At 44.8% G+C, this 25186-nt stretch overlaps 1 long non-coding RNA gene across 1 annotated transcript; it reads right to left on the bottom strand.

Annotated features, from left to right (window-relative positions):
- Nucleotides 1-13903: 13903 nt before the first annotated feature.
- On the bottom strand, nt 13904-23300 carry LOC135311766 (uncharacterized). Its single transcript, XR_010371347.1, has 4 exons — nt 21579-23300; nt 20987-21273; nt 18109-18303; nt 13904-14040 (listed from the first exon to the last, which is right to left on the bottom strand). It is a non-coding gene; the product is annotated as an uncharacterized LOC135311766 (long non-coding RNA).
- Nucleotides 23301-25186: the final 1886 nt, after the last annotated feature.

Raw genomic sequence — 25186 nt, 5'->3', positions numbered from 1 at the left:
ACATAACTCCCATTAATGTAAACAGGAGTTATGCACATGCATTGAGCTGAGGATGTACTCTATAGGCTGCAGATCACACTCAGCAAGTCCGAGTAATCTGCGCTTGATTTTAGTTTCCTCCCCAGAGCTCCCAGTGAAGGGATGCATGAGAAAGCTGGAGTACAAGGCATTAGCATCAAGGCACAAGTGAAGGAGTGCTCAATGGGATTATTAGTGCTTATGCAGCACAAGTAATGGATGGTGTCCTATGGGAATACTTTACATTCAGGAGTCATGAGCCCAGCCCTCCTTTTCAGTGTAAATCAGGAGTGGTGGTTAAAGCAAAGGGGAACAAAGCTAAAAGCAGAGAAAGAGCTTTTCCCTTTCCCTTTTTATGGTCAGGAGATGATGTTTTTCTCTCCCTTCTTCATTTAGCTGTTGTTTGAGAGCTGCTCACATTGCCTGCATGCTATGCACACTCACTCTTTTCTGTTGACAACCCCCTCTGCTCCCTTGCTGCCAGTTCAGCTCACCATCAGTGCTCCAGCAGGATCTGGTCACCACCTGTGTGGAGAAATGAGAGGCCCATGTAGCAAAGAGGGAAAGAACTGCTGGAGATGAATCCTCACCTGCATGGGATGAGCAGCCACAGCAGAGGATGACTGATGTATTGAGCCTACACTGGGACACTCAGGAAAATTAATTCATTTTCTGTTCACACTTTAACATAATTTGGATTATTTAATCCACATTAGGCTCCTTTATGCACACTCTCATTCAGAATTAAAGTGTAGCTAATTCAGTTTACACAGTAAATTAAGCTCAGTCAAATTAATGCTATGTTAAACTTGAATAAGGGTCTATGAAGAGATTTAATGTGGTCTAATTATCCACTTTACATATCAAAAATGCATAAAATATCACATTAAATAACAAAAACAGTCCCTGGAGCAGGAGGGACTGGAAGCTGAAGTTCCTCCTCCCTGAAAAGGATACTGGATGATGGTCAAATGCCTTCTCCTTAGCTTGGGGGATCTCTGAATTAAGCACGAAAAGCAGAAGCCTTTCAGCAGCTGGAATAGGGGAGGTAAACCCCTCTTCCCTGATCCTCATCACGACTGTGAGATAACTCTCCAGAGACACGAAGGATCAAAGTCTCCTGGCTGCTGAGCAGTGGTCCAGCCATTAGGTGAGAACACTCACCTCTCTAGTTAGGATACTGCTGCTGAATAGCTGCTCTACGCATCTCGCAAGGATTTGCACAGCAGGAGATGAGGATCCAGCAGCTCAGCCCTGGAGGACCAAGACAAAATGGCTAAGAAAGCATGGCATTTCAGAGGGGGGCTAAAATTCTCAGAGCCTTTGGCAAGGCTCAGCTGGATGTCCTGAAGGAAGGTGGTGATTACAGGGAACTGGAAAACACCCATTGTAGAAAGAAGGGAGAGGAAAAGTGGAAAAGCAGTTTAACTTCAATTTCTATAAAAATACGAGCACAACAGATGACACCGTTTGTGAATATCTAACAGATACCCAGGAATGCTGAGCAATGATCAAGTTTAGATTATTTTTTTTTTTTAGATCAAATGATTTCTAAACCAATCTGATGCACTTTGGTAGGGTGAATGGAAAAAAAGAAGTAGAGATCATACTTCAACTTCAGCAGCTTATATCTTTCTATAACAAGGTACAGAAATACGGTCTAGATGAAACTGCTATTGGAGTATGCAAAACTATCTGGGAAAAAAATATGTATTAGTATAGTAGTAATCAGTAGCTCACTTGCAAGAAGGAGGTATATGTAAAGAAAAATTCTTCAAGGTTCCGACCGGGATGTCACACTATGCAATATTTTCCCTATCAATTTGGATGACAGCATACCCTTTATGTTTACTTATTCACACACACCATCACAGAGGGAGGGGCTACCAGCACGCCAGAAAACACAAGGCTAGAGTTCAAAATCATCCTGGCAAAGGATAGAAGTGGCCTGAAAAAAAAAGATGCAAATGAGCTTTTGTCCTTAACAAATATCAAGATCAGAGAGGAGCAACAACTGCACAGCTACAAGCCAGGAACAACAGACTGGGTGGCAGCTCTGCGGAGAAGGACTTGAGGGTTAGAGTGGATCGGCAGATAGATGCGAATCAACAGGGTTATGCTGAAAACAGCAAACACCGTGCTGAGGCATGCAAAGAGCACCATCATGTTTGAGATGTGTGAAGAAAGCCTTCTGCTCTGTTTGCTGCTGGTAAAGGCTTTACTGGAGAACTTTTTCACGTTTTGGCCACTATATGTCAGGAGAAGTTAGATTAATGGGAAAGAGAGGAGATTTAAAATTAAAAAAAAAAAAAAAAGAAAGAAAAAAGAAAATGAAAAGAAAACAAAATCTAGACCTTTACCAGAAAACCAGAAAACAACGTGATTTATGTAGAACAAGGACAGGGAAGACTAGAGAAGAGAATATGGAAAAGTGGCACCATGGTAGTTTCAAACACATACAAAACAGCTGCAGAGACAAAGGAGTTAAGCTTTTTCCCATCAGCACAGTGGGTAGGAGATGGAATCGCAGGCCAGATTGAATTAAGGGGGTTTTAGTTTGGACAACAGGGTAACTTTCTTATTCAGCAAGTGCTGGGGTAATCTTCAGAAACATCATCACTGGAGGATTTTAAAAACAAGATAGAAAGTTTGTGAATGGAAGGGACATAGTGATTGAAGGACAGACTAGATCATTGCTTGGGGTCCTTCACAGTCTTTTTACACTGGACAGTTCTCAGGTTTGCTGCCATCTTTGGTGGAACAACGTGATTTTGGCCAGATTAGTACATTTAGTACATTCCTCTATTTATCAATGTTTCCATATGTAAATATACAGAAACAAAATACTCACCCCTTTTTGGGGGAAATGAATGAATGAATGAATAAATAAATAAATAAATAAAGCAAGCACCTAGAAAATCTGCCTGATTATGAATCTGCTGGGATGGTGCTGACTTCTGAAAACAGGAGCTGATCTACCCTACTATAGATGGAGATAATGTAGATCAGGGTCCTCCAACTCGTTCTGCATATCTGTAGTAACCACAGAGGAAAGGCTTTGCAGCTTAAACAATTGCCCGGTTTTAGCCTTAAAACCTCATTTCCTGGGAAAAAAAATGATTGACCAAATGTAGTTCCTATAAAAATTCCACCCATTTGCAGCAAAGCAAGTACAGTTTCGAGACCGCAGGAGTGTTATAGAAGTGACCAAGTATAGGCAACACTTTGACATTGAACCTGCACCCAACTGCTTCTTGCTTAGAGGACAGAAACAAAGTATGTGCAAACACAATGAAAGGAGGATTGTTTATGTGCCACCCCAATACCAGCAACCATGAACTTTGGCTGATTTGGCTTATCATCCATTAAGGGAAACTGTTATAGGTCGTCTCTGTGATTACCTAACACACAGGAGAAGCAATAAAGCTCAGCTGGAGGTGTCACAGTGCAGCAAAAAGTAGAGCAAGCCCAACTCTCATTTTTGTTTTTCACTACATTACTTCAGTTAACATAGTGCACTGTTAACATTAACTCCTGGCCATATATTGCTTTATAGATAGACAATCAATATTGCAACTGAAATATGATTTTGTTAAAATGTCTAGGGGGCTGTATGCATTTAGCTTTCACACTATTTTCAGAAAATGAACATCAATATAAAAATAATGAGCCTCATAAAATAAAGCCTAGTTCATGTGGCTGAGCTGGCTTTTAAGAAAGGGGGCAGAGATTTATACTAAAGGCATCACAAAGGAAACAGCTTAGAACAACATTCAGCATCTCTTTCAACCCCAATCGAAGGACGTTCAAGGCCAGCACTGAAACGCAGTTTGCCTTTGCTCACTAGGGCATCCACTGGGATGGCAACACTTGGCAGGAGCACTTGGAAACACCAGCAAGGGGAAACTGCAGCAGAGCCTTTGACAGGAATACAGAATCACCTCTTATTTGGAGATCATCTTAATAAGTCACATGGCTCATTTTTCAGTCGAGCTGCTTCTGCTTACAAAAGAAGAACTCAAGAAGTTCAGCAGAGCCCAGCCTGGTTACTGCAGGGCCAGCAAAGAGGACCAGAAAGTCCATGGGACTGTAAGGGTGCTGCTACTAGCTGCTCCCCCCAAGGTGAACCGGAGCCTTGGACACCAGTTGTCTTTCCTATTTTTGTTTGGTTTTCCTTAGGAAAAATGTACCCGGGATTGGGTTGAAGCTGAAACAAGGAAAGGAGCATTTCACCTCTTTGACAGCCAAGTAATGTAACATGAACCTTCACATGCCGCACCTCAAAAAATAAGGAGTCTGGTCATGAAAGTGAGTGCCACATGCTCAAAACAGTCTACGCTAAACTGCTTAAGACAAGAGCTATACATCAAAGCCAAGAGGAATTAGGACACGTACATTGAAAATTATGCCCTTTCCTTCCCATCCCTATATCTGTCAGGATTTTCTACTGCTACTTTTTTCAAACCTTTCTGAAACATTTGTAGTGAATGAAGAGGTGACAGGGTTCCAGAAAGTAATGTTGAAAGGGAAGCCTGTAAAACAGCTGAATGACAGTAACCTGAATCAAAGCAGACAGGGGACAGGTCCCTTTAGGATCAGATCCCTTTTAATTCATCTAAAGCAAGTCTTCCTCCGACCCCTCCAGCTCTTTTCACAGGATGTCTTCATTCAGAAATGAAGGCACCAAAACACTTTTTTAAGCCATGAACAATCTTCTGTTCATGGCTTTCCCTTTCCATTCAGGAGGTATGACAGTCTGGTATGTCCCTGACATAAAGACCATCAAATATGGAGGTCAGCTGTAACATTTCCAAGTTACACCCCTGATACAGCTAACTCTGACCATGTAGTGGTCATTGGTTTTGGCAGAAGAGCAGGAAGCACCACAAGAAGCTCTGCTCAGGATCAGATCTAAATGGGTATCAGTCCATCAGTGTCCCCTTTAATAGCAAAACTGAGGTTAAATACATGCACATATCAAGAATGAGCAGAAGGTACTTTAGATCAGAAGAGCTTGAATTAAACTGATCATATCTCATATACTGTAGAAGTTCACCTGACCCTGGCTTTTCTTTTTGTGTGGGTGTATTTATGGAAACTTTTAGTTGTTTCAAAACCACTAAAACATGCAGTGGTATTTTAAAAAACAATTAATCATTTTGAGTTTCCAATTAGGGATGTGCATAGACTGAACAACTGTATTGGGTTTGCATGGCAAGGTTTTGGTAGTGGGGGGGCTACAGGGGCACCTTCTGTGAGAAGCTGCTAGAAGCTTCCCCCGTGCCTGATAGAGCCCATGCCAGCCAGCTCCAAGACAGACCCTCCACTGGCCAAGACCCATCTGTGATGGAGGTAGTACCTGTGAGATAACATTTTTAAGAAGGGAAAAAAACCTGCAGTTGCAGCTGGAGAGAGGAGTGAGAATATGCAAGAGGAACAACCCTGCAGACCCCAAGGTCAGCGAAGGATGAGGGGAGGAGGTGCTCCAGGTACCGGAGCAGAGATTCCCCTGCAGCCCATGGGGAAGGCCATGGTGAGGCAGGCTGTCCCCCTGCAGCACGTGGGGGTTACCAGCAGAGCAGATATCCATATGCAGCCCATGAAAGACCCCACGCTGGAGCAGGTGGATGCCTGAAGGAGGCTGTGACCCCATGGGAAGCCCACGCTGGGGCAGGCTCCTGGCAGGACCTGTGACCCCATGGGGGACCCATGCTGGAGCAGCCTGTTCCTAAAGGACTGCACCCCATTGAAGGGACCTCACGCTGGAGCAGAGGAAGAGTGTGAGGAGCCCTTCCCCTAAGGAGGAGGGAGCAGCAGGGACAACATGTGATGACCCGACCCCAACTCCCATTCCCCATCCCCCTGCGCCACTGGAGGGGAGGAAGTAGAGAAACTGGGAGCAAAGTTAAGCTCAGGAAGGGGCGGGGGGGGAAGCTGTTTTTAAGATTTGGTTTTATTTCTCCATATCCTGCTCTGACTTGATTGGTAATAAATTAAACTAATTTCCCCCAAGCCAAGTCTGTTTTGCCTGTGAAGCTAATTGGTGGGTGATCTCTCCCTGTCCTTACCTCTACCCACAATCCTTTCATTATATTTTCTCTCCCTTGTCCAGTTGAGGAGGGGGAGTGATAGAGTGGCTTTGGTGGGCACATGGCATCCAGCCAGGGTCAACCCACCACAACAACTTGCCACCCCAGCCAGGCAGGGGGAGATGATTAAAAGCCTTCCCTTTTTGCAGGTGTTGTACAGTACCAGCTGGTTTCTGCTTGCTTCAGGGAAAGTCCTTTCATCTATCACATGTTGTGTTATGGTTGCATTATGTCATATCAAATCCAATTACCTCATGTCATGTCAGCTCCTGACATAATGCAACAGAACGTACTTGTGAGGTTCAGCTCAATGTAGCAGGATGCGTCTGAAATGTTTAAAAGATGCCACTCTGCCTGGAACCCGTCGGCTGGCTTTTGGTGCTACAGTGCCTCTCGGCAGCTATCTTGCTTGTGTCCTTCACAGGAGCAAACTCTGACCTCACTATAACTGTCCGTAACATCCGCATGGACACAAAATTTGTTCTGAATAATCAAATGTCGTCTCCAGATCTGTTTGGAGAGGAACTCTTAAAAGCAAAAGTCCCACTCCCACTTCAAAATTTTCAGTTCACTGTGCAGCTCAGGCAAGAGAAGAACCAGCAGTGGGTACAGAAGATGGAGGGAAGCTGCAGAAAGGCTAACGGAAACAGAAGTAAGCACAGAAACACAGGCACACATACCTCCTTCAAAAGGCAAACCAAGCAACAGCCCAGAGCCTGATTATATCTGGGAAACTGGTCTGTCTGTTTAATATTTGTTTACACGTTTCCTTTCCTTTTTCAATTTGTCCCAGAAAGGCAAGCTCCCAGGGAAGGAATTTAATCACTATCCTCTCTTATTTAAGAGCGTGTCTCAAAGAAACTCCTGAAAGGATGACAAGACTGCTATGTTTTCCTGCTGTAAGCACAGGGAATGGATTCCCTTTAATCCTCAGTCCTGCTGCTCTGCAACATGTTCTGCACCGGGTGCACAGGCAACTGTGCTCTGCCTTTCCCTTGCATGTGTTTGCCAGCTCAAAACTTACCTTTTTCCAGCTCCAAAATCAGATGCTCTGCATGACCGTTCCCTCCACACAAAAAAAAATAAAAAGAAAAAAAGGATTAACTAAGGAGGACTCTACAGTGTAAGATCTGACTCAACACATATCCTCCATTTTATCCCTTCACCTCCCAGGCCTGAGTCCAGGGTGCAAGTTGCTGCCTACTTTCTAGCTGGAAGAAGTCACTAGATCCTAGCTAGCCCAGATGCATGTAGATTTGGGCACCACCAGAATTTGTGGGACACTGGTGATCTTCATGCAAAGACCTAAGAGATCAGCTCTTGGCTCAGGTGAGATTGCAACGGTAGGCAAGTAATACTCAGGGCAGGAGGAGGCTAGAAAAAGGCATGCACCAATTTGGAGTAATCACAGGGTACTTTATCCCTCACCCCTTTGGTATTTTCTTTCAAAGGTCTTTAATATATCGTATCTGCTAGGGTCCTTCTGTTTTGATCCAGAACCAGAACTGACCTACTGGCTCCTTCCCATTGCCCACACCAACAATTCACCTATAAAAGTTACTCTGAAATTTTTAAAGGTTGTTCTTCTGGTGCAGGGAGCTGAGGAGAGATCCCAGAGGTGGGAAAACGTCATGGTTTGCCGCAGAGGTTCTCCTTTCCATGCCTGCTATCTTTGCCATGCCTTACATGCCCTGAACGTCTTACAAATTCCCTGGGGCAGGAGTTGCAATGTCATGTATTTGTACAGTATATAACACAACGTGGCCCAATTGTTCCTGATTTATTTTCAAACAAAAATATTAGGTAGCAATGTTATGACATTTTGTTGATAACAACACTAGGATGATGAGGATTTTGGCACAGGATGAGCAATGTGTCCCGGGAGATTCTTATTAGATGCCTGATATTTCAATCACTCTACAAATGGCCAGCTGGAGAAATCTGATCATATTGAAGATTTGGACCCTTACCAAAGAGACTGAGTCTCCTTCCTATATCATAAATACCTTATACACTCATGTCCCATTCTGGCTGTTTTACAGCCACCCCTAGCACAGCTCCAGAGAGGGAACTTAAGGCCCCCAGCAAGGACTCAACTGTGTTCCCAAAGCCATCCTCTAAGCCAATGCTGCCGGGTAAAATCTGATGAGGCAGAAGCTGAGTTGTGCTGAGAAGAGCAGAGACAAGAGAATGGTAGTCCAGCCTGGTTAGTGAGTGATGCCCCTGCACAAAGGTTAATAACAAAGCTTCTTCCCACAGGTAGAACAAAGACACCTAAAGTTTCTGCCACCCTGAAGTGCCTTCAGGTGTATTCAGGTCCTATACACCACGCAAGTCAGTTTTATGCAGATGTTCAAGAAAGAGCTCCTGAAGAGGAAGAGTGTAGTCAGGTTGGCATGAGTCTATATCTGAATTAATGAGTTAAGACACTAGGTACAGGTAATGACCTTCTCAATCATTCTTCAAGATGCCTGTCTCCCATTGTCGTCTACACAGGGACATGAGGAAATAATTTGAGTGCAGAGGTTCACAAGACTTACCATCCCATAAATCACATCCTCTCTGGCATACATTGGATTATTGCGGTTTTAGTAGCTTTGGCCAGCCATCTCCCAAAACAGGGCACTGTATGGAAGAAGATGAACTGGAGGAGGAGCACAGGAGGGGTGGATATAGGTTGCGGCAGGTCTAGGGATAATGGTGAGAATACAGTAAGCTCAGATGATTTACAGGTTTGGCCTGATATCCCAAACTCATCTGACCTTGCTAATCTTCTGCATTCCTGCTATCAGTTATGATAAAGGGGACCATGAATTAGATGGAATAGCTTTACACACCTTTAAGTAGCAAAAGGTACTGTAATTTACGAAGTCTTTTCTTTCTAGTGGAATGGTGAGCGGCAAGGCTATGGGGCTTTGACAGGTTCCATATAACATTAAAGCAAACAGTGAGATAATAGAAATCACATTTAGGTGCCAATGAAGAAGAGAAAAGCCCAGCAGTTCTTATCTCAGCTTTATTGGTCCCTGTGCAATGCAGTTAGCTTTTACTGTTGCTGATGCACCCAATGTCCATTCCCATAATTTGTGCTGCATTACTTATCACCTGAATGAGAACGTGAGAGGAATCTAGGTGCATCTGAGGAGCAGAAATTAAAGCAATTGGGGAGAGAGAGCATCAGATCACATGAGTTCTGGCTGTGTATTAGAGCTGGAGAAAAATCTACTGATACACTTGTGTGGAAGGCAGGGTCCCTTGCACTTAACTTTGGGTATAAATCTAATCCATACATGTGCTCCCCCTTCAGTGAACAAGAAAATTCTATTATAATTTTCAGGAAGAGCCTCCAAATATTCACTTATACTCCAAATTCCTGGCCTATCAAGAAAATAATTGAGTTATACCCCAACACTTTTCAGGCAAGAACTCTCTAAGGTCCTGCCTTCAACATACATTAAAAATTCTCCAGTGAGTACCGAATGAGCTACCTCAGAGCCAGAAGCCATAGCTGGACCATCGCAGGTGTGCTAAATAGTCCTGCTGAGAAATGGGCCTTGTTAGATTGGGCACAGCACCTTGCTAACATGCCCCTGGATGCCAGCTGGATCCCAAAGGTGGTCCAATTGTTGAATTACCCTGCGCATATCAGGGCTTGCTGTCCTGGTCAAAGGTAAAAATAAACCAGGTAAATAGGACAGGCAGAAAGAAAGGAGCAAATACATCTGAAACAGCAAGGCAGCACAGCCCTCTGTTACTGCAGGGTCACAAGTACCACAAGGGCAACTGGAATAAATTTTAAGCCCTCACATAACAAAACCAATCAAACCCACCTCATCAGAGTGATCAGCAGGATATTTAGAATAAAGACTATCCTGCCCATCTAAGACAGGGCTAATACCTCTTCACAAGGCCCCTTTTAACCTCTACATCTGCTAGCTTAGTTCAAACAGTAATCTTGCTGATGGTCTCCTGAGGAGTCCCAGCTGATGGACTCATTTCCATTTAGATGCCAAAGCAGCAAAGCAACTATGAACTTCATAATCTTGATCATCTTCAGCCCAGGGAGCCAAAGACAATTGTGTTTCCTTTCAAGCAAGAAAAACACTTGAAACACCAACATGGATAAAAACACTTAACTCTTTAAACTCCCAGTCAACGTCCAATGGCAGCTGTCATGCTTCACACACAATCACTCTGTTTTCACAAATGATGGGTTGAAAGGTACTTTTTTCATTCTGGGAACAACTGGAAGCACTGAAGCATTGAGTCAAGCAACCTTTATCGTCATGCATAGAGGATATAAAAGAGAAAGCAAAGACTGTAATGGGGTGCACTTGACAGCCCTGGTCATCCCAAGAAGCTCCAATAACCTCCCATGGCATGGAAGCCTTCCCCCATCCACACCTTTCTCTGAGCCATGTGTCCAACAGTGTCCTGAAGCAGGTACAGCTTTAATCCCATAGAAGAGGTCATGTGAAATGAAGCCGTGGTTTGTAGTCCATGCTATGGACTACTTCTCATGGCATGTCACATCAGTCATTACTAATGAGGTGCCTGAACCTACCTGAAGTTTAATTAATTCCGTACTTGGGATCCAGAGGCTCCTGACTTACTAGGGACCCTTCCACCCACAGCCCTCAGCTAAACAGGCCCACTAATATCTCTCTTCCACATACAAATGAGAATTAGAGCAACAATATCACCAGCTGTAAAAGTGCAGCCTAGGGCCAGGATTTGAACCCCAGTCATGCTCCTTCACCACGGGATCCTTCTGTCTCCCTGGATGTCCCTTATTCACAGATGCTACAACCCAATCAGTTCTCCTGCATTTTGAGACTTCACGCCCCACAACAGCTTTTGGCTCAAGGATTCAACATTCTGGGTTAGCAAAGAGCCCAGTGTGAGTCACCATACACACCAGACAATACAGACCTGGAGTGTCTTCATGGGATATTTTTCCAGACACAGTTGTCAGACAAACTCTTAGAAGCCTAAAGAGTCGATTTGTACAGCATCTACATGGATATTTTTGGTATCTAATAAAAGGTCTGACTTAGAAAGGGGCTGAGCTGTCTCAGCTCTCATTAGTGTTCAGGCTTTGAAAAATCAAGTGAAACTTGCAGGGCTTGAATGGGTGATTTCTGTCTCCAAGTTTACACTCTTGGGTGCTTAGTTTTAGAAGTGGCAGTAGAGTTGAATGCATCGACATAAGGCAGTTTTGTAATATTCCGGCATCTCTTTATTCTACCCCTACAGTGGGCCACCACGCAACTTGTCATTTAATGCTGTGCCTGGGCATTTTGAACAGTTACCTCCAGGTTAGCAGGAGTGTACCAGCTCCGTATTGATCATTTGTCAAATATCATGCACATGGATCTGCAGCTGGTTAAGAAGCATTTCCTCTAAAAGTCAATATTTATTCATTAACAACCTTTTAGCTGGTTAATTGAAAGTGACAGGATGCATTTTGCCTAACAGATTGCATTTTACTGAGTAATTTCCAATTTACAGTAAATATGATTGAAAATAAAAGTTCATTTCTGGTATCAGTTTAAAAATGGTTCGTGCTTCCAACGATTGTACCATAGGGAACTGCTGGGCACCAATTTATTTGTGTGCGTGTGCATGTTTTTTGAATTGCAGCAACTTAGCCGAGTTTGTCTCTTAATTCTGGGTATCAGAGCAAAGGGACCTTGTGGTGAAGGTGACAGCAAACTGTGTTAAAGAGTGATTATTCTGCTATTTCACCTTCTGGCTCTTTTCTAAGCAGGATTAGATTTTTTTTCCCTCTCCCTCCCTCTGGCATCTCTTATACATTTAAAAAACTAAGCACCTAGGGGTTAATATGCTCCAGATAATAGTATAAAGAGATTTAAAAAACAAGTCAGATGCAGAGAACTCTGAACAACACTACTTGCATTGTGGAAACACTTATAAACGGGCACAGAAAGGAATAATAGGTGCAAAGAGATTTTATTCCCTCAGTAACAAAGGCACGTTGCTTGTTAGCATGCTGAGCTCCTGCCTTCCCCTCAGTTCCTCTCACTCTTGCAGGTGAAGAGCACGATCCCTTTTGCTTGAAGTGCGCATTACAGAGCAGAAGAGAGACCGAAGCTTCCCAGACTGTATTCCCAGCTCAGCCAGACTCTCGTGGGGTGTGGGAGTTGCTCTAAAGGCAGACTCTGTAAAGGCAGCCCCATGAACTCCATTTTATTGTCATCCAACAAGGTTATATCTAGTGTGCTCCACTTCCAAATAAATCATTAAAGGAGGGTCTCCCCTCCACTTGCCACCTGCCTTGCAAACTCATCCTCACTTCTGGATGTCCAGTGGCTCATGTACTGAGGACCAAAAAAGTGTCCAGAGCTTGAGCTCAGGAAACAAACCCGCTGAGGAGGCAGGTACCACCTGAGAGCCCGCTCGCTCCCCGGCTGGGAGCAGGGGTGTCCTGTGGCCCAACTCACATGGACGGGCATGGCAGGGTGCAGCCCATCTACCCTAATTTAAGCATCCAAAAGTCTATCTGAAACGTATTCACCCTTGGCCTCATTTACAGCCGACGGCGAGACAGGAAGTGATCTCATCCTAAAATAAGCATCTAAGAGAGGTCAGAAGAACCGCCCTCTTGAAAGGGCTATTTTTCTCCACTGGGAAAATGTAAAAAGGAACCTGGAGTGATTGTTCCAGTGAACATAAATGAAACCTGCAATAACCAACTTTAAACTTAAGCACCTCTAAACTTTGCCATCAAAAGCCTACCTAAAGCAGATTAAATGACTCCTGCTTTTAACTGGTCCGCTATCCCACTGAAGTCCTTTGGACCTGAGCATAAATTCATCAGAATTTGTACTTGTACGAGGCTGAGCTGCTCAGGCAGAATCTGCCCCAGCTGATGGAGTGGGCACATGTACCTCCGCTTACAGGCAGTTAGCAGATCAGACAACAAAAACATTACATTTTTTTAACTGAGATATTCCTCAGAGTCAGAGATGTGCTTTCTGGTCTTCGTAGGAATGGATAATGAGCTATGAAGACAATCCATGCACAACATTTAAATACCAGGCAGAATTGTTATAAAATCTGATTAATAACCACTTTGTGGTGTGGAAGGGAAGTCATAACATAATTGCAATAGCCTTACATTTCAGCAGAGGTTGCTTAGGAATTGCTTTTTGACAATCTTACCTGTGCTAAGGCAGCAAGCATGGAGGTACCTGGGAACCCAAGAGGGCTAGTCCTTTACAGGGCACCTTGCCAGGAGTTCCGTTTCTTCCAAGGGACAGAAACAGAGGGAGAAGGTTGTGCTATGCAAATCCTAGAAGCATTTTACCCATCCATATCCACTCCCATATCCCCGCCACATGATCACTAACATTAGGAATGTACCACAGCATGTACTTTCCATGTATCGGTCCTACAACAGGGTAACATTTATCAAGCAGAGTTTCTTCTTTCTTTATCCATGCCATAATAGGTTTCACCATAAAACTTTGTGATTTTATGGTGATTTGTCAATAAGTGTAATTATAAAAGCCAAGATACTTTTTTTTTCCCGTTTTGGATCAACATTTGATTTCCCCAATTATTTTTTTTTTAAGACAATCATAGAATCATAGAATATCTCGAGCTGGAAGGGGTCCATAAGGATCATTGAGTCCAACTTCCTGCTCCTCTCAGGACTACCTAAACCAAACCATATGACTAAGAGTGTTGTCCAGATGCTCCTTGAACTCTGACAGGCAATGTTTTCATTAGTTGTGATCTCAAAAAAAACCAATCTTATTGTCATTCGGTCCAAGGTGGCTCTTTTCCTTCTACTCCAGTCACTCACTTACATCAACAGAAAAGAAAAATCATCTCTTCATCTGGTTGCAACCCGCATGCAGCCACAGTTCACATTTCCTACAGCAGAGCTGACGTGTTCACCCTTCACCTAAGAGACAAGCATCTACCAAAGTGCTGTTATAAATGGTTGGAGGAAAGAGCTAGATGCTCCTCCCTTGGCATTTCAGGGCCTTAGAGGACGAAGAAGAAGATGAAGTACCAGCACTCCAAAACTTCAGCGCAACTCTCTCAGGACCTTCAACAATGGCTAGGAACTTACCAGCATTGTTTATCCAAATTTTTTTGTGAACATTACCAGGACTGACTGTCCAGTTATCTGCTCTTGCACAGACACCCAGAACATTCTGCCCTTTCACCAGCTCTACCCATCACAAAGCCAATACCCAGAGGTGTCCCCTCCAGGTAGCAAGGGACACATGTCAGCTTTTGAAGTTGAAAATATGTGCCTCAGGATTGTTTCCACTTTGTGAGTCCTGGAGGTGGGCAAAGAAATCTTCCCCCCCACCCCATTCCCCACCCTGGGCATCCAACCCTCTCAATTTACCTCTTAACATATGACCTTACGTAATACAACACTGGGACAGCAACAGGGATAAATATGTCAGTCCTATAACCAATTTTTCAGTGGTTTTCAATGGCTTTTGCTTGAAAAATGTGAGGTTCTATTTCACCACTTTGCTTCCTGAACAATCACCCTGAAATCCTCGTAGTGATCACAGTACAAGGTCCCACGTGGACTAATAACCTCATTCAAGGACACTGCTATCTTGAATAGCTCACCCAGTATCTTTTACGGATTTTGAGACAAGAAATGCCATCCCTCCAGTGTGACATTACAGAGAGGGGAGCAGTATGTTAAAACAGTGCGTTGGGCTCAGCGGAGAGTGGTGTCGCTGCCAAGTATCACAGCTCAGCCCGGAGACAGACCACTTTTGTTTTAAATCTCTCTGGCTACACTTCCTTCAGGATGATGCAATCCTCAAAGCAAATTAGTGTACACAGGAATCTCCATTGCATTGGAGTATGTCATTAGAAACAACTATTTTTAACAGCATTTTACCAGGGCTATGACAGAATCAGCATGTCATCTGAATACAGAGCTGTTGCTCCTCTGCGGTAGCTCAAGCAGTGCCAGAAATCCAGACCCCATGAACAGTCTTTGAGTCTTTATTGTTCTTTAAATGCCCTCAGTATGGAAGTGGAAAAAGAAAGAGAGGGAAAAGAAAAAAAAACCATGCTCTGATTGCAGGCCAATCTGACTTGGAGGTTACTGTTATTTTTGCCCTGCTTGTATTAGTCCTGTTGCACACTTACAGCATAAGAAAGATTTAGCTCCATGGCCTTTAAAGTGAGGTCTTGTTCTTGGAAATCCACACCTCTCCTCTCCCCTGTGTTCCTACAGAAAAGACTACTGATAATCCCCTGTTTAGGGCACTCGTGTGGGACTCAGGAGACCAGAGTTCAGTTGTCACTGCCACAGATGTCCTGGGTGACTTTTGGTGAGTCTTAGGCTGGCTTTTAAAGGCTGATTTCAACAGGAGAATGTCCGAGGACCTGGGCTTCAGCAGATGCCTCAGCTGGTCATCTCCAAATATCTTCCACTTTCTCTGGCTGTAAAAAGTATAATTACATCATAGTGCAAAAAAAAAGAAAAAAAAAAAAGGAAAAAAAGCCTTAGGATGGCCCTTAACAGAAATCTCAGCAGTCAGGTGAGAAGCAACCCCAATGGGGATGCTAGTGGCTGACGCAGACCTTGAAAGCATCAGCATAAGGAAAACAGCAGACGTGAGCTGTCAGCTCGTAAGAGGTGGTAATTCACCGTGGTTTGTGCCTAATAGACCCTCTCCAGAATTTCCTTAAACAGGACAAACTGCTTCCCCAGCAAGCAGCCAAAAAGGTTGGTTTTCCTCCCAATATTGATTACTCTCTCTAGAGCTAGGAGAGGAGTCATCATATCCAGAGGAAATTAGAGGGAGGCGGGAATGTGTTGTCAACAGAGCTGTAAGAAATTAGGAAAAACTGCCTGGGGAAACAAGCAGATTTGTGTTTCTTCTTAGAAAGGTCATCAAGATTACGAGTCTTGGGAAAGCTTCATTAAAGTCAGTAGAAAAAATTACAAGGGGGGGAAATTAATTTGGGCAGCAAGAAATTAAACATACACAGAAAGAGACTTTGAAGCCAGTCAAAAAGGCTCCGAGACAGACGCTGGTACCATTCACCCAGTTGCAGGGGTGCAAGAAGTCAAGAGCAGGGAAGGTCTCTGTTATGTGGAATAACGAGGTGCATGCCCTCGCTGCTGGTGCTCAGCCTCTTGCCCTGCAGACATACAGATTGCTGCAGTGCTTGGAAATAAACCTGCAGATCAGGAACCAGGGGAAGGCAACCCTGCCCCATAGTTTGGACCAGGTGTGCATTGCTTAATTGGGCACCACGGGTCAAGGCTGGTTGTAAAACGATCTTGCCAAGATATGCAGCAATATCTGTGGAGGATAAATCTCTCTCCCAGTGTGGAGCTACATAAGACTGTTTAGAAGCCAAGCTGCAGCAATTTGGTCAAGATTCAAGTCTTAGCAAGTGCAAATCACTGATGAACAGACATGGTGAAAGCCCTTCTGTACTCTGGGGAGTAAAGCTGGTGAAAATATAAAAATTTAACTTGGGAAAGAACTGTCTAAACTGAACGATGGGATGGGGGGTGTTGTTTAAAAGCCATAAAGGCCAAAGAAATGCTGACTGACTTCCTCTTCTTCATCAAACTGCTGACAAAGCCAGAGGTTAGGATGCTGGGTTCATGACCCCTCACAGCCCAGAGCAGGGTCTTGAACCCTGGCACATCCAAGCCAAGTCTCTTACACATAATATCACTTCACTGGCAGGGGTCAGTATCCACACGTCACTTTCTTATTTTCTGTCATCCTTACCTGGAGAATCTCACCCTTCAAAAGTCTCACCAAGGTATATTTGTTTTGTGGAAAAACTTGCTTTTGAAAGATGGATGTTTCCTGAGTGGAAATTTCTTTGGAAGATTCCCAGTAAGACCAAATCATAACAGAAGTGAAGAAGAAACTGTATTTTTGAAGCGTAGATCCACAGTGTACCTTCAAAAAGAACCCCTGAAGATGCATCTTTCTCCTGGGTTTTCACCTCACAAATTGAGCCAGGACTGAAAGCTTGGACCAATGCACCACTGCGTGTTAGTAAGGCCCCACTTCAGCTGGATTTCAGCTTTGCTGCCTAAGCCTATAGCAGCTTCATTATCCTAGGTGGAGCTTAAAGCAGAGAAAATCTAAGAATAGAAAATGACCTTAGGTTGCTCCTGATCATTTTCTCAGGGGATTATCAGTTATAAATAAAGCATTCCTACTAGGAAATACCAAAGAGGTCTCTCTTCCCCAAGAAGGGCAGGAGAAGACCTTCTGCTCATCCCAGGGCAGGACCAGGCTGGTACAGGGTGACCGATACCAATGGAGCTGGTTTATACTAGCTTGTGAGCCATGACCGTGTGATGCTCTAAGAAAAGGCACAGGTCAGACGACCCCCCTCTTTTCATCTTTGTGATTTCTAGCACTACCTAAAAAAGAATTTGACACCAAAGAGGTGTGAGACAGCACGTCAGAACAGAGGCTAATTTAGGACAATTTAGGGCTGTTTTCTGCATATTCAGAAAAACAAAAACTAAAAATAAAAAAGAAGAGGAGTTATTCCTGGCCTGTTGAAGCTTATAGGTAGCTCTGTTCTGGCAGGGGACTGTAAATCACCCGGCACCCAAGTACAGTGCAGGGAAAGCGCTGGCATCTTAATGCCCCCTCCACCACTCAGCGGGATCAAAGAGCCATATGCTCTGTCACCTTCCATTTCCAGATTCACATACCCAGAAATGAATGGGGAAAGCCTGGCACAATAAACTAAAGGTCTCCATGTGCACCACAGACTTGATGGCTTCTTCTAAGCAGATGCCAGCTCTCTGCTTGGGCAACTCAGTTACTTTCTCAGATGCTTTTTGTACATCACTGCCACCCATATGCCTGGAAAATTATGCCTATGAACATGCACAGTTAGGAGCGGACACTAAAAGCCTTTCCCTACGGGGCTCAGGCCTTGCGTCATTTCTTTGGCCCGACTCCTCCTTGCCTTGTGCTCTCTGGCCAGCCCTTACCTCCATGCAGGGGTAAGCACAAGAAGCAGGCCAGGCAGCTCCTCTACGTTTGTAGCGATTTGCAGCTCCGATCCAGGGGATCTACAAGGGACAGGATGCTCTGAAGTCTGTTTCACAGGGCACTGAGAAACCCAGGTCATACAGAGCCAGGTGACATAGTTTCTTGCCAGTTCCTCCTTGCAAGGCTGCCCGGAGCTACAGAGTGATTAGGAAGACAAAAATGCAGGTACTTTTGTTTAAAAAAGAGAACAAACAAGCAAAACTGTTTGTAAAAGCTACTCTTGTCATGAAAGAGGACCATAATTAATGGCCCTTTATGTGGCACTAAATATGGAGAGTAAATGAGCGCCCTCTGATCTCCAGACTTTTGTGTTTATTTCTCTATTTTGCTATTGCTGGGGACAAGAGTTGCTTTTCCCAACGAGCAGGGCCTCTCACAATAGCAGGTAATTAGTCAAGGGGCCCAAAGGGATCAAATCTTGTCAAGGGAAACTCATTTATACAGTCAGGTGATTAAGCCACATGATTGCAGCTGAACACTGCAGTGGCCTATTGAGATACAACTGCATGCTTGTCACATGCCCTCAGTGGCTTTGGGAAATAGGTATTTTCAGACATCCCCTTTCCCCTGCAAGAAACTAGAAAGTGCAGCAATAAGTTTGGGTACCCAAGCAGGAATTGCATGCTGGGGTAGGGGTGGGATGGGGAGACTGGGACTCACCTGCTGCAGGGGAATGATGCTGCACGATCTCTGCCTGGGAGGAGGAAAGGGTTCCTGCAGTGACATTCCCCATGATGACTCTCAGAGTCATCACCATAACATGTCTTGCCTTAAGAGCCCTTTTCCTGGGAAGATTGTGGGTCTGTTTATAAATATTACCTATAAATAAGCCTCATGCTACCCCATGTGAGCTGCCCAAGAGCTATAATTAGGGCTGTGATGAACCCATATTGTTATGGACATGCTGGACACCAAATATCAGGCCTTAAATTTCCATGGATGCCAAATGTGAATGCAGCAGATCAGACACCCTATCCCATTTGTTGAAAATAAATGCCTTATTTATGTTGCCCTGGTTGTAAACTCTATCCCCAAGCCACTATTATTAACTAACACGAGTTTTCTCGCTGAGCTGCATCAGATAGCCAAGCAGGAGGCAAAGACCTTTGGGGAGGCAGGAATGTCACGGGAGAGGCAGGATTAGGAGCACACTTTACTCAGAGAATTATTTTCAAAGCCTGTGGACGTTTAGCCCTTTATTATCTCCGTAAGAGCAGCAAGGTTTCTCGCTGTCTCTAGACACCAAGGTGTGACCAGCTGCTTTTGCAGCACAATTCCCTTCATACAGAAAGCGCAGGCAGTTTTCATGTGGTGAAATGGGGGCAACATTCTGCAGCACCCAGGACTGCTATATAACTCTGTCCCCTCCATGCACAGCTGGTCCATCTCCACCACCTGTGCGTCTACCCTCCAGTCCAGGACTAGCCAGCACCAGTCTGGTTTGCACGCAGTCCTGCACCTAAATTGTGCTCTGGAGGGCTCTGGCAGGGGAGGAGCATGGACCCAAAACCCCATCCATGCAGGCTGCAAAAGAAAACCCAAACTCAGTGTCCCTAAGCACCGTTGAGGTGGTGAACTTAAGCCACCTACCGCTGGTGATATGAACTGAAATTGGAAGAGTTGGGAGTATTGTCATGGGTTGCAGCTGCCCATGGGTCCAAGCACTGTCTCACAACGCAGACACCAGCCCTGAGCTTTGCCCTGGGGCAAAAGTCAGGGTGACTTAGAGCATTTTCTAAGAGCACCCTGAACATCAGGAGCCAAAGCTGCAGCATCAAATGGGGAGTGCTGCAGGCACCTTCCCACTGTGTGCCGGAGAGACTTTCCTCTGGGGTAATTTAAAACTCAAGGCTGATTATTCTTTGCTTTGGGAACCATCCCAATTAAAATGGTCTATCTGAAACTAAGCTATAAGCTTAAAACCTTTCAATCTGGGGCCATGGCTTGAGCTCTTCCCTGCAAACACAAGTCCCAGGGAAGCATTCTGGGCAGGGGGGAGTACTGCTAAGTACAGTCGTAAAGATGGAGAAAGCCAGGGTTGAACTTGCCTTCGCCTTTGTGTCTGCAAAACGTCTAACTGCATGCATAAGCACCTTGTTTGTGCAAGCAAATATGGATTTAACATTCACAGCCAGGTTCCATGAAGTAATTTTACAGTCAGTATGTACGTGCCAACCTCTGAAAATTTGTCCTCAAACATCCTTTAGATTCCAGAGTTTATCCGTCCGGGAGTCAAAGCAACTTCTGTATTTGCACTTGTCATGAAATGCCTCCTCTGCAGAAATGAGGCAGAACCAATTTTGTCCTTTCCTTTTTATTTGGCTGGACTTGGAAAGACTTAGAGCTGGAAATGCTGGTCACCCGGGAGCTCCACACAGCCCTCGAGCGCTGGGATGAAATGCCGCTCTAACACACACACACAGATGACAGCTGCGTACCTTTGAGAAGCTGACTTAAAACCTGCCTTGCCAGCCCAGGGCTCTGTCCACACTTAGAGGTATGCAGGTATTCTGGCGGGACGTGCAGAAATGTAGGGTATCACGAGCTGTGCGGGCTGGGGGATGGCAGGTCAGGCTCAGGGCACCAGGAAGGCTTTCTCAGTCACTCCTTTTTAAAATCTCCTGTCATGCATAACCACCCTCTAGCCGCGGTAATAAGTCCCCAGAGGCCATGAGAGGCCAGGGCAGCAGGTGGGTATTTAGGTTACACCTATATGGCATATTCTCGTAAAGTCTTCACTTTTGTCCTTTATGGTCTCCCCTCTCCTTCCTATAACCTTCCTCCCACTCTTACCATCCTCCATCCCACTGGGCTCACCAGAGAGGCTCGGGGGTCTGTAGAATGTATTTCTTCATCTCCTTTCCTACTTTCCCAACTGCCTCAAAAATTCAGAGACCAGGAACCTCAAATGCAGCTCGAGTTGCTCTTGCAGTGATACTGCTGAGCCAAAGGCTCACGGTGGAGGCTGTTGGGTACCCAAAGCTCAGCCCTGGGGACCAGCGGTTCAGCTCGTGGTTGCTGTAGTGCGCCATCGCTGACTTCTGTGCAAGCAGATCATGGCCTTCAACATAAAGGTCACACCACCACATGTATATCCTCCCGTGCTAAAAAAGAAGAGAAGAAAGAGACAGCAGATCTTAGCATGGACATGTATTGATGACTTGTTATTGACACTGAGACACTGACATCATCAGAGCATGTTATTTAGGATATTTGAGCTCCAGATAACTAGCCAAAGGGATGGTAATAGCCCATTCTGAATTGATACAGTCTGTCCAGTCAATACTAACATAAAGCCAAATTCAATAAAGCTGCTTTCTTCAGCATGACTAAAGCTTACATCAGGGAAGGTATTAAACACTGAAGAGTAGAACAGCCAGGATACAAAGGGAAGATGAACTTGACTGACCTGAGTCATTACATTGAGAGACTGGGTACGCTGCTCTGGACCTGGCATGGCTTCAGATCCTAGCTGGAGATCACAGTCAGCCAAGGGGACAGAGTCAGGCAGCCCAGGGAAGTCCTCACCCTGCTGAAGTCAGTGGCACATCTACCATTAACGTTAGTGGAGAGAGGATTTCACCCTCCTTCTCCCAAGGGTTGCACAAATTATTCACAATCAGCCGTTGGAAACACCCTCATATAGGCTTATGTTTTCAGCTGCTGGACTTGGGGCAATCCAGCCTGAAGCATCTAGAGGTGGTTTGATCTCCAGAAAGCACAAATCACTTCTCCTGGGACAGGGCCTCTAACAGGCCATCCTAAAATTAATACCACCCTGAAATTACTAACCGCTGTGGACCACATTTTCCATAACTTGGATTGACTGCCCAATTTGAAGCAAATGATCCAATTCTAGAGGAAACCAGCACATTTTTCTCCTTCCCTTGAAGATCATACAGTCCGTGTTCAAACTGCGGCTGGTGGGAGTTTTCGCGTTTAAAAATACACGTCCCCATCCTCTCTCACATACATGCACGGCTTGCGCATGACGATCATTTATTAAAACTCCTCACTCGGAGGCGACTGGCTGTTCCAGACAAATTGTTGCAGGAGAGCTGGCGACGGAGGAGGTGAGCATATACCCACGCCGCCGTTGGAGGTGTCTCTGCCGAGCTGTGCACGGAGGGTGGGCTTTCTCTCCTTCCTGGGCCCCCATTTTTTGGAGCGGCAGCAGGAGGAACCTCGCTGGGGCCCTGTCATGGTCTTTACGTTCTTCCTCTCAGTTGCTGTCTTGTTTGCTCGTGTTATTCTGCCTCTTAGTTAATGATGAGCTCTGATGCAGTTAAACACTGACACAGCCAGTGATACTGACTACAGTGATACATTTTTATTATTTCTTTTGTATAGCGCTTCATTTACAGTGGTTCATATTATACCAGGAATCAGTTTTAAACACACTCCGGGGTCTCTTCTTCCTATTCATTGCATCCCATTAATGCATCCTGAAAGGGATTCTCACATGCACACACTTTCTGTGGTTCCTATTTTCTCCCCTTTTTTCGCTTCACCAATCTGCATCTCTCCGTCCTGCCAGGGGATTAGGGCCATTAAAACGGTTTTGCTTTGGTCTGTGCTGTGAAGGCTGGATGCTGGCCTGTCACTTTCCCACCTGCTTGGATAGTCTCTGCTTGGGACTGAAATCCCTCATTATGTCCTTCACTTCAAGGACATGGATCTGCCAGGGAATCGGGGCCATAAATAATAGGCAACCCGTGTGGTCCTGCCTCTGTAAGTACCAAACCAGTGGGGCCTTAGAACTGATGCAGTTGGCCCACTGAAGCTGAGAAATGATAGCTTTGCCTCCACCATTGTACAGGGGGTGGGCTGGGTTTCCCCTCTATCTTACAGCACCAGTCCTGAACCACACAGGTACAGATGCAACTCCAATGACTGAACCACATCCCCCCTTCCAGCTGTGCTCACCCTGGTGCAAGATCTGGGATGGGAGTTTGGGGGTTAAGGGGGTATAAAAAGAGCAATCAAGAGAAAAGTTTAAGGCTTCTTATATATCTATATATTATATATATAAGATATGGGGAGGAAACAAGCTTCTGAGCAAGTTCAGCAAGAACAGCCTCTACCAGCTGTGACTACTCTTGCATTCAGCTCCCTCCAGCCTGCACACAGAGGAGATGCAAATAGGAGGTGCCTCATCTTTATGCCACCTGAACATTAAGATGACAAGGCAATCTCTGGAAGACGAAAGCAGCACTCCATCCTTTTAGTACTGCTGGAGCAGTTTAAGAGACAGATCTAGGTGCTTGGGTCAAGCCCATTATGTTCAATGAAGCCACATCCATTTGCAGCCGTGCTACATTTGACTCCTGTAAAACACATCGACGTGGGAAAAAAATGAGTTTCTATAGGTCTTGGAGTTGTACACAAATGCACAATGATCTCAGATCCATCTGCTCCCCAAGGCCTGAAAGTGAAATCTGCTTCCAATCTTATGTTTTATGCTTATTGCTGTCATGCTGTTTATACACCCGAATGCTGCACATTCTCGTTTTGTTTAACATAAACAACAACTATGCACCGTCTGCTGAAACTTTGTCAACTGCCTCTTCCTTCTGTCTGGATAATGAAAAGACACAATCTAACAAATGCATCTTATTCTAACTGTTTGCTTCCAGACATAATACATCAAGCCCGAACATAAGAAGCAAGGGGAAAAAAATTAGATGGATTTGGTTTCAGCAGATGTAATTCAGCTTAGCTTCATGGAAGTCAGTAGAATAACACCAAGCGAATGACAGCCAACAACCTAAACCAGTGCTGTGTCCTTTTAAATCCCATCCCAGAGCCCGCTGACAAGCCAAGCCAGAGCTGTCCACTCTCGCGTTTCTGCCTCAGGTACAGACGTTGGATTTAATGGGACAGTGTTCACTTTTAAGATGCTAAAGTGAGACCTACATGTGGGACAGCCTTCCCACACCTGCAGTGTTAAACCTTCCCCTGGTACATTCAGTTGTGGGCTGCATGGACCTTGCCCAGCATAGAAATACAGGATACAGTGAACCTTTTAGCTATGGGATGTTTGAAGATTTGAATGCGCGTAGGTATTCTGCCCTGTGATACATCCAGTCCACACATCCACAGTGGCCAATATCTCTAGGGGAGCTGAAGCTATTGTTCTTCACAGAGTCCCTGTTACATCCAAATGTGCCCTGCATGTGCTAGGCATTCTGCTCCTCATAATTAGATTTAGCTGTGGTAATTCCTCTCTGAAAGTGATTTTTCTCGTAAATAAGTGCTCTTATGGTCACGTACAGGATTTAAGAAATGATGTGCAGAAAAAAACCCTATCTGGCTGTCATTTTCTCCTGAACATCAGAACTGCAAGAATGTCAGTCCCGTCCAAACAAAATGTCATTGCTGTTCCCTCAACAAAATGACATCTATTTCCTCACCTGAGGCTGCAGGACTTCCATGAAGAACAACAAAATACAGAGTACAAGAAAAGAGAGAAAGGAGAAGGGACATAGATAAAATGACTTTAAACTCAAAATGTGCACTACTGTTATAAAACATATGTATCATCTTAGCTTCTGTCGTGCTAACTGTGCCAAATTCAGGGAGAAAAAATCCACTAAAAAACTCAGCAAAGCCCCATCCAAAAATGCAGAGTCCAAAAACTTTTTATTTGGCTTTTTTTCTCCCTTTCTTAATTCCCATAGCTGTGTAGTTGCCACAAAACCAGTTGCCTAAAATTATTTCCACATCTTCCAATGGCTGAAATTTGCAAAAGAACATGGATTTATGCAGGTCCCCTCCTTTACTTACCTACGACCTTCTTTCCTGCAGGATTTTCTCTGAAGCTGCCTTCTGTTGTTCAACGACCATCCCTTGGGTCTTGGATTGCCCCTGCTAGAGCCTGCCAATCACACTGTGTTGTATTCAGGAGTCCTAGCATCCCTAGCCCAAAAATCAGAGCATCCCTGTGACCAGAGCTATTCACCTAAAGGACATAAGGACGCTCCCTGGTAGCTGAGCATGAGTCAAACGCACACCTCC

This window comes from Phalacrocorax carbo, chromosome 2, assembly GCF_963921805.1.
Source record: "Phalacrocorax carbo chromosome 2, bPhaCar2.1, whole genome shotgun sequence".
NCBI classification, from domain to species: domain Eukaryota; kingdom Metazoa; phylum Chordata; class Aves; order Suliformes; family Phalacrocoracidae; genus Phalacrocorax; species Phalacrocorax carbo.
The sequence above is the reverse complement of the archived record's forward strand: the minus strand, read 5'-3'. Positions and strand labels throughout refer to the sequence as shown.